At 47.6% G+C, this 9,482-nt stretch overlaps 1 pseudogene; it reads left to right on the top strand.

The window, feature by feature from the left end:
- The first annotated feature begins 7,801 nt into the window (after window positions 1–7,801).
- LOC146542775 (uncharacterized) lies at window positions 7,802–8,903 on the top strand (annotated as a pseudogene).
- The last annotated feature ends 579 nt before the right edge of the window (window positions 8,904–9,482 follow it).

Here is a 9,482-nt window from a genome sequence, read left to right as displayed (position 1 = left end):
CCCTGCACACCTCCAGGGCCTCCACGTCTGCATTGGAGTGAGGGGCCCAACGCCGAGCACAGCACCGAGGTGCGGCCTCACCAGAGCCGAGTGCAGGGGACGGTCACCTCCCGCTCCTGCTGGCTGCGCTGCTGCTGACACAGCCAGGATGCCGTCGGCCTTCTTGGCCACCTGGGCACACTGCTGGCTCACGTTCAGCCGAGCGCCGACCGACAGCCGCAGCTCCTTTCCCTCTGCACGGCCTTCCGGCCGCTCTGCCCCAAGCCTGCGGCGCCGCGTGGGGTTGTTGTGGCCAAAGTGCAGGACCCGGCACTCGGCTGCTTGAACTGCGTCCCGTTGGCCTCAGCCCGGCGATCGGCCTGTCCAGGTCCCTCTGTAGGGCTGCCTGCCCTCGGGCAGATCCACGCTTCCCCCAACGTGGTGCTGTCTGCAAACTTGCTGGGATGCACTCAATGCCCTCATCCACATCATCAATAAAGGCACTGAACAGGACGGGCCCCTACACCGACCCCTGAAGAACAGCACGGTGACCTGCTGGATGTAACTCCATTCACCACTGAAAATCTCTCCTTCAGAGAGATCCAGATCATCAATAAAGGTATTGAATTGAATATGAAGGGTCCCAGTACCAACCCATGGGGAGCACCACTCCCTGTCCCAGCATTGCTGTGCACTCAGTCCAGGTGAGGCTGTCCAGGGTGGAATCTTGAGCTGAGATGTGTCTCTGTGCTTGCTGGGACTGAGGTCCCAGAGCAGGGGCAATCTTCTCCCACAGGAGATATGTTGAATGCACGACAGGATTTTCCATTTTGTCACATAGCCCTCAATTGATTTTTCAGTGCTCTATGTTGGGGTTGCCATTAGCTGCAGATCGATCAGGTTTGAACATCAGCAGGGGGCTGGATAATGGTGTGGGGCTGCTCCAGCCATTGCACGTGCTCCTCTGGGTTGAACAGAAATTTTCCTAGTGTGACACAGCTCCTGCAACACTGTCCGTGGGTGCTCTTCTTCCTGACGTGGGCTGAGTGAAGAGGCTTTGGGTTTCTTGCTTTGTTTGTTTAGTTGCTGGGTTTTTTTGTTGTTGTCATTTTTTATTTTTTTTTCCCCCTTACTAAGTACACTAACAAAAGCTTCTGTGTTTGAAATTGATGTGTTTGGGAAATATGTGTCAATTCTGACAACATTTACATTTCATATGTACACAATTGAGGCAAAGTGCTTTAGTGTCAAAACTTCCCACAGTGATGTTTTCACAGCAGTCGGGGGGGGTTGTTTGAAAATGAAATTGATTTTTTTCAATACCAAAATCACCTGAAAAGAATGTGAAAGCCTCGACTTCTACACTGGATTTTTGAAGTACTTTTATTCCTTTAGTGTAATACTTTAGAACGTGAAACTTGTAATTTCCGCCATTTCCAAGGAAATGGAAGATGAACCCACCTGCCTGCTTCCCCCTAATCTGGAGGTGGCTTCATTACAGCAGTCAGCTTGCTGCCTGCCCTCTGCAAACACAGGCATTTTCCTCTCCATCTTACAGCATGGACTGTGCCATCGATGTGAACAAATTTCTCCTCAGATCTTCTGAGATGCAAAGAATCTCAGAATTATTCACGTTGGTAAAGACCTCTAAGATCACCCAGTCCTACCTACTACCAATTTATCCACTGACCACAACCCTCAGTGCCACAACTCCGTGGTTCTGGAACACTTCCAGGGACTCTTCCACCTCCCTGGGCATTTTGTGCCAGCACCTAACCACTTTTTCCAAGAAGTTTTTCCTAATATTCAACCTGAACCTCTCTCAGTGCAACCCGAGGCCATGGCTGAGGCCCCACTTCACCACAACTTCCTGTCCGGGAGCTGTAGAGAGCGATGAGGTCTCCCCTGAGCTCCTCTTCTCCAGACTGAACCTGCCTACCCTCAGGCAGACGAACACTTCCCCCAACTTGGTGTTGTCTGCAGATGTACCAAGGGTGCACTCAATGTCCTCATCCAGATCATCAATAAAGGCACTGAACAGGATGGACCCCAACACCGACCCCTGGGAAACAGCACGGTGACCAGCTGGATGTAACTCCATTCACCACCACTCTCTGGGCCCAGCCGTCCAACCAGTCTTTACCCAGCAAAGAGTGCACCTGTCCAGGCCAAGGGCTGCAGCTTCTCCAGGAGAATACTGTTGCAACTTTTGGCAGCTGGGAACTGGAGAGTTTTAGGTACCTAAAGAACAGGTATGTGAATAATGTTCCTCGTAAGAGTGCCAGAATCAAGCTGTTTCCTTCCTCAGGATCTGTGCCTGGCACCAAACTCCATAGTCAGGCTGCATGCTGGAAGCAGACACTTCTAAGCGCACAGATTTAACCAGCTAAGCATTAATCTCTCTTTCCTTGCACGCACCAGTAATTTTCAGGCTATAGCTTAAAACAGTATGACACTTCTGTCACATTGGAGGCACTGGAGGAGTCACGCCAGCTCCAACCTGGGAGCAGCCTGTCCCACAGATACACACTGTGTTCTCCTGGCCCGGCTGCACGCACATGGATTTGGTTTTAATACAAGATATTAAAAAATCCTCCAAGGTGAAACAGTGCCTGCATACAGTACTTCACCATGTGATTGCACAGGTGGGTTGATTGGGAGCATGCCAAGCAGCACGTGAGCAGGGAGACCACAGAACAAACTCGGGACATCTGGCTTCACTTCTGTAAGGCTTTGAGTGCCCACTGACTTGGCACACTTTGTCAAAGGCACTTTGTGAACTATTTACAATATGCAATCCCAGCTTGAGTCCTTCACTTGCACAAAATAGTGTGATGGGTCTGTAAGGAGTGCAGTCCCCAAGTATCGGCCAGCATCCAGTTGTGTGTGTGGGACAATGCCCAGTGCCGCATAACGTGTGTGAAAGGCATTATGAGAGGGTTTCTGGAGAGGGAAACCATAAGACAACAAGAAAGACCCATTATGTTTCGGTATTTTAGTACAATAGCAATTTTAAGAAGGGATTGACCAGTTATAAGTGCAAAGAAATTAATGGATGGTTTTAAGCAAGAAATAGAGGGTAGGTAGTACTGCCCCATAAACACTTCGTTTGGGCACAGAGAGACTATTAATTTTCATGATTCTTCATACCACAAGACAGAAAAGTAATAGTTCAAGTCGTGTATGATGAAATCTAATGCTGTGGTATAATTTTTTCCCATTGATCTGATCCTAGTCTATCTGGGGTGATTTATAGAAATAACCAGGGACAGGAACTTACTGCAGTACTGCAAGGACCAGTTACGTTTATGTGCTGCACTGATGTTCAGAGTTAATAGATTTTAAATTACAGTCTATGGAGTGCTCCCACTGATGCAGGCTTCCCTTGGGGATCTGATAAGGATGGGAAGAGTTGAGGGAAGGGCTGCAGAGAAGTGTTGTCTTACTTGTGCCACCTTTTCACTGTTACTGCTCAGAAAACAATATCCTTAGCGTCTACTTTAATCTAACTCAGCCAGTGGCAGTGCAAAATTGCCTGGAAAAAAATCATAAGCAGACCTGAAAAATGACTTTTTTTTTTTTTTTATTGGCAGCTTTCTTAGCGTTTAGCCATGCTGAATTCATAGAAATCGAAGAATAAAATAGTTCTTTCTTCTGAGTAGAAGCGAGGCAAGATGTTCGTTTGAAGGAAGATTAGGTGCAGAAGTTTTGTTTTTCCACATGCTTTGATGAATTTTGAAAAGAAACAAGGAATTAAATCCCTTCAAAAGGAAATTGTAACAATGGAACATATGCTCTAAGCAAGAAGAAATTAGGCTTCACTTCGTGCACCACAGCATTGCAATGGGCCCAAGCGCACACCTGAACAAGTACACACCTGAAGAGAGTGTCTAGGAGAGCCTTGGGTTGGAGCTGTGGAATTTAGGGTTTGGCACCTCTATCATTTCATTTGTACAGTGAGAATGGTGTTTACTCCTTGCAGTCCTAAGGAACGACTCAGCCTTGTGCACAGCCTGAAGAGCAGAAGGCCCTGATTTCAGTGCTATTGGAAATAGGAATAATGGCCAATGGGCTGCGTGTTTCTCCCAACCTAAAGGCTCTAAGTTCAGCAGAGAAAGGAGAGGTCATTGTTTTCCCTATTCTTCCAGTTTTTCTGCCCCATTTTCTCTGCCTTTGTCCCTGTTTTTTTGGCATAGCTTTTATCTTGATATTTTCTTTAATGCCAAAGCCAGAATTTCAATTACTTTCCCTTCACTTTCTCCCTGTTTTGCAAGGTGTTGCTATGGGAACAGTACACATCCATTCAGATACCTGATCCCAATGATTTTTTGAAACAAAAAAAAAAAAAAAAAAAAAAAAGAACTTTTTTTCATTAGTCTCCTGGTCCCATCCCCTGCCTGTTGTAGCCTGGCCAGATTAATATGTTATTTTCGGAAGAGTAGTAGTATTAAAGGAACCTGCTAGGAAGCCATGCATGATCACACAACAAGGAAGATTTCTGCTTTATGATTATTATTTTATTATTCTGCCAATGCCCGAGCACACCTCGAGGCTCTGCTGACTCCATTGTTCCATTCCCACACTTTGCAGCCACCCCAGTCAATGACAGAAGCCCTTCAGCCCTTCCTCCCCTCTGCCCTGCAGCAGTGGCACCCAATTCTCTTATATTAGGTGAGGGATGTACAACAAAATCAATTCAATTAAAACATACTTGCTAGAAGAACCAAGATCAATTTCCAATATCATCCTGTACACGGACCCAGTATGGCAAAGGGACTCCTGCAGTTCAGCTACATTCAAGTGACATTGATTAGTTTGATGTTCTGTGGATTGCAAACCAATTCCAACTGTTGTTTTTGTTTCCATATGGTTCAATGGCAATGTTAGGCAACCTTGTTCCTTGCGTTGTTGCTTCATGTCTGAAATATTTGCAATACCTGCTGGCAACGTCATCAGACAGATGCCTGGAAACATTGCTTGTTTCTGCTACAACACAGAGTGGCATTAAGTATGAGCAGAGTTCACCAGGGACAAATTTTTTTTCCAGGCACAGGGAAAGCTGCTGCCAGAGCCTGGCCAGCTGCTGACCCCCTGCCAGTGAGCATGCTGAGCACAAAATATTTTTAAGCATCTTGTAAAACTCTGCTCTGAATGAGAAATAAATGTTTTACTCTTGTCTGTCACTTTGCCAGAAAGCTCTTAAGGATTATGGCTGTCAGGCGAAGTCTTTGTGGCTGTCAGGCGAAGACCCTGGTGATGAGAAAAAAAGGGAAACATCATTCCTGTTTTTAAGAAAGAAAGAGAGAGGAAGACCTGGAACTGCAGGCTGGGGAGCCTCACCTCTGTGCCTGGGAAGATGGTGGAGCAGATTCTCTTGGAAGAGATGTTAAGGCACATCGACACAAGGGGGTGATCCGAGACAGCCAGCATGGCTTCACCAAGGGCAGAGCGTGCCTGACCCATCCAGTGTCCTTCTGTGATGGAGTGATGGCATCAGTGGACAAAGGAAGGGCAACTGATGTTATCTACCTGGAGTTGTGTCTTTGACACAGTCCTGCACCACATCCTTATCTCCAAATAGGAGAGAGATGGATTTGAAGGCTGGACTATGGTGAATAAATAATTGTTACCCCACAACATCCTTCTCTCCAAACTGGAAAGATATAGATTTGATGGGTGGGCTGCTTGATGGACAAAGAACAGCCTGTAGGATTCCATGCATGAGAATGGTGGTCAATGGCTCAATGTTTGGATGGAGATTGATGATGAGTGGTGTCCCATAGGGGTCAGGGCTTGGACCAATAATATCTTCATTGATGACATTGACAATGGGGTTGAGTGCACCCTCAGAAAGTTTGCTGATGATAGCAAGCTATGGAATGTGATTGACACACCAGAGGGATGGGATGCCATCCAGAGAAAATTAAACAGGCTGAGCAGTGGGTTCAAGTGAACCTCATGAGGTTCAACAAATCCAAATGCAAGATTTTGCACCTGGATTGTGGTAACCCCCACTACTAATACAAGCTGGAGGATGAAAGGATTGAATGCAACCCTTCCAAAAAAGACCTGATTAACCCGGTAGATGGCAAGCTGGATATGAGCTAGCACTGTGTCCTCACAGTCCAGAAAACCAACCATACCTTGGGCTGTACCAAAGAAATCATGGCCAGCAGGTCAGGGAGGTGCTCTGCCCCTCTACTCTGTGCTGGTGGGACCTTGCCTGGAGCATTGCACTCTGATGTGAAATCCTCATTGCAGGAGAGATGTGGATTTGGTGGAGCACTTGCAGAGGAGGGCCACAAAAATGATCTGAGAGATGAAACACCTCTCCTATGAGTATAGGCTGAAATAGTTGGGGCTGATCAGCTTGGAGAAGAGAAGGCTCTGAGGTGAACTGAGTGCAACCTTTCAATATTTAAAGGTGAGCTACAGGAAAGAAAAGGACAGACTCTTTCACAAGGTCTGTTGTTATAGGACAAGGGGAAATGGTTTTAAGCTTACAGAGGGGAGATATAGATTAGATATAAGGAAAAAGTCTTATACAGTAAGGATGTGAGGCACTGGAACAGGTTGTCCAGAGATGTGGATGACCCATCCCTGGAGACTTTTAAGGTGAAGCTGGATCAGGCCCTGGTCAACTTGAGGTAGATGTGTATGTCCCTGTGCATTGGGAGTCGGACTAGATGTAATTAAAAGGCCTCTTCCAACTGAAAGGATTCTATGATTCTATGGTTCAAATTGGTTGGATGGTCGCAGCCAGAGGGCTGGTGTCAATGGCTCCGTGTCCAGGTGAAGGCCGGTGATGAGTGGTGTCCCCCAGGGGTCCATCTTGGGACTGGAGCTCTTCAGCATCTCTGTGAGTGACAGATGATAGGATGGAGTGATCGATAGTGATAGAGATAGGATGGAGTGCAGCCTCAGCAGTTTGCTGATGGCACCGAGCTGAGTGGTGCAGTGGACACAAGAGCAGGAAGGGACGCCATCCAGAGGGACCTGGACAGGCTCAGAAAGTGGGCATTGAGAACCTGATGAGGTTCAACAAGGCCAGGTGCTGCTCTTGGGACGGGGCAGCGCCAGACATGAGGCCAGACTGGAGAAGAACTGGTTGAGAGCAGCCCTGTGGAGAAGGACTTGGGGTCCTGATGGACAGAAGCGGGACATGAGGCAGCAGTGTGCGCCTGCAGCCCGGAAGGCCGACAGTCCTGGGCTGCAGCAACAGAGGCGTAGCAGCAGGGAAGGGAGAGAGGAGGGGAGAGGAGGGGAGGGGAGGAGATGGGGTTGTGCCCCTCTGCTCTGCCCCTGGAAGGCCCCACCTGCAGTGCTGTGCCCAGGCCTGGGGCCCCCAGGACAGGAGGGATGCGGAGCTGCTGGAGCGGGTCCAGAGGAGGGCACGAGGATGCTCAGAGGGCTGGGGCACCTCTGATTGAAGACAGGCTGAGGGAGCTGGGCTTGTTCAGCTTGGAGAAGCTTGGGGACTGTATGGGGCTGCTGAATCATGGCCTGAACCATCGATTGATCACCTGAGGCGAGCAATGAGTCAGCCACGGGAGCACAGGTGAAGGCAATTCGCCTGTGCTGCAGGAAGGGGTGGAGCCTGGCTCCACCTCTCCTAGACCCATTTAAGAGCTGACTGACAGTGGGGAAGGATCTCTCTCTGGAGATCTGCTCCATCAGGAGTTCATCTCATGAGCCTAGGACTGGGTGAGTGACTTTGTCTCATTTCTCCAATATAAATTATATTAGCCAAGCTCCTGGATATCGATCTATACCATCTGTATATCCATTGATTAAACAATTGGCGAGCCAGGCAATTGTTTGCCGTAAATCCACTTTACATCATGTCTCTCTTATGGAGTTTCTATAAATGGGTCAAGGGGAAGAACACCATTCCCCTTGATAAAATGATCCCTAGGCAGATTCCAGGGTCTCTGGGATCTCCTTATTATCAACTGGCAACTATAATTGAGAAATGGGCTCCCCTGTGTACTTTGGGGAATATTTCCCCAGTATGCTTAACAGAATACTTTCAGGGACTGAACAAAAATGTCTTAACTACGAAAGAAAGGTAATTAGCTGCATCCACAGTGGCATGGCCACTGTTGAATGCTTTAAATCAAGCAGAGACAAGATCAGATAATTTAGAAAATGAAAATCAGCTACTAAAAGCTCGGATTGACAAATTGGAGCAAGAACTTAATGTATTGACTGGAAAAAAAACAGTTTTACAGTCTCTAGGCCAGGTCCGTAGTATTTCAATAGATGATAGTCATACCTCTGAAGTAGCGGACCTGGTTCAAGAGGAAAACCGGAGTTCCAAATCAGACCTAGAGGTTCCAGTTATGGCGGATCCCCTGGAACTCCGTCCTATTATAACTCAAAAAACGAAAAAGGTGCAAGATAGACCAGCAGGGGTGCCCCTGGACCAATGGCCCCCTGCTGAAACGCATTTGCATGTGACAGCCAGACCATACACTCCTACTGAATTAATGGACCTGGTGCAGCGATTTTGGCAGAGGCCGAGAGAGAGTATACCTGCATGGCTGCTCAGGTTATGGGATTCAGGAGCAGAAAGTGTTATGGTTAATGGGCCAGAAATGGCAAAGCTGGCCACCATAACATTACATCCTGCTGTCAGGCAGAGACTATACGCTGCCATCCAGTATAGCAATGAGAACCACTCAATAATAGATTGGTTAATGGCAGCATGCCGGATGGTCTGGCCAAATAAAACAGATATTCCATTAAACATAGGACTATGGTCCTCCATGGAGGACCTTCAAAACTACATTCGCGACTTAGGCATGAGAGAAGCAATATATGAAGACTTGTATGATAGCCCAGATATGATCAAGTTCTCGGCGGGCATGCGAGATTTAATCAGGCCCCTTCCCACCTATATGGGACCTTGGTTTCAATATTAAACCCTCTGGTGACCTCGGAAGCCGTAGTTCAGCAGGCTGCTCAGATAGTTGCTGATCTGGGGGAGACAGAACGCCTACGGACCAGGCGCAACATTCGGATGTTAGAAGAAGCTGAGGTCCTGCTTCCGGTGACTAAAACCAAGACGTCGGCTATTCGAGCTCCTCAATCGGGACCCATAAGGGTTTCCCAAAAACAAATGTTTAATGACCTAATTTGCGCTGGGATCCAATTTGCTAAGATTGACCGCCAGCCCAACCATGTCCTTCTCCAGCTGAGAAACTAAAGGACATCAATTTGGCCCTGTTCATGGCGTGACGAGGGATGTTAGTCCCCCTAGGGCCTCCAGACGGGACCGGAGGCCCTATGTAGAATTAACAATTTATTGGTCCCGAAAAAATATTCAGAGAGTTATGGCATTAGTGGACACTGGAGCAGAAACATCAATCGTTTACGGAGATCCAAACAAATTTCATGGAAACAGAGTGATGATTGGTGGTTTTGGGGACAAACTATTCCTGTCACCCAAACATGGTTAAAACTGGGGGTTGGGCATCTCCTACTCCGGGAGTATAAGGTAT

The sequence above is a fragment of the Meleagris gallopavo genome, chromosome 26 (genome assembly GCF_905368555.1).
Source record: "Meleagris gallopavo chromosome 26, MGAL_WU_HG_1.1, whole genome shotgun sequence".
Classification (NCBI taxonomy): Eukaryota; Metazoa; Chordata; class Aves; order Galliformes; family Phasianidae; genus Meleagris; species Meleagris gallopavo.
Note: the sequence above shows the minus strand (reverse complement) of the source record. Positions and strands in the feature narration are given on the sequence as shown.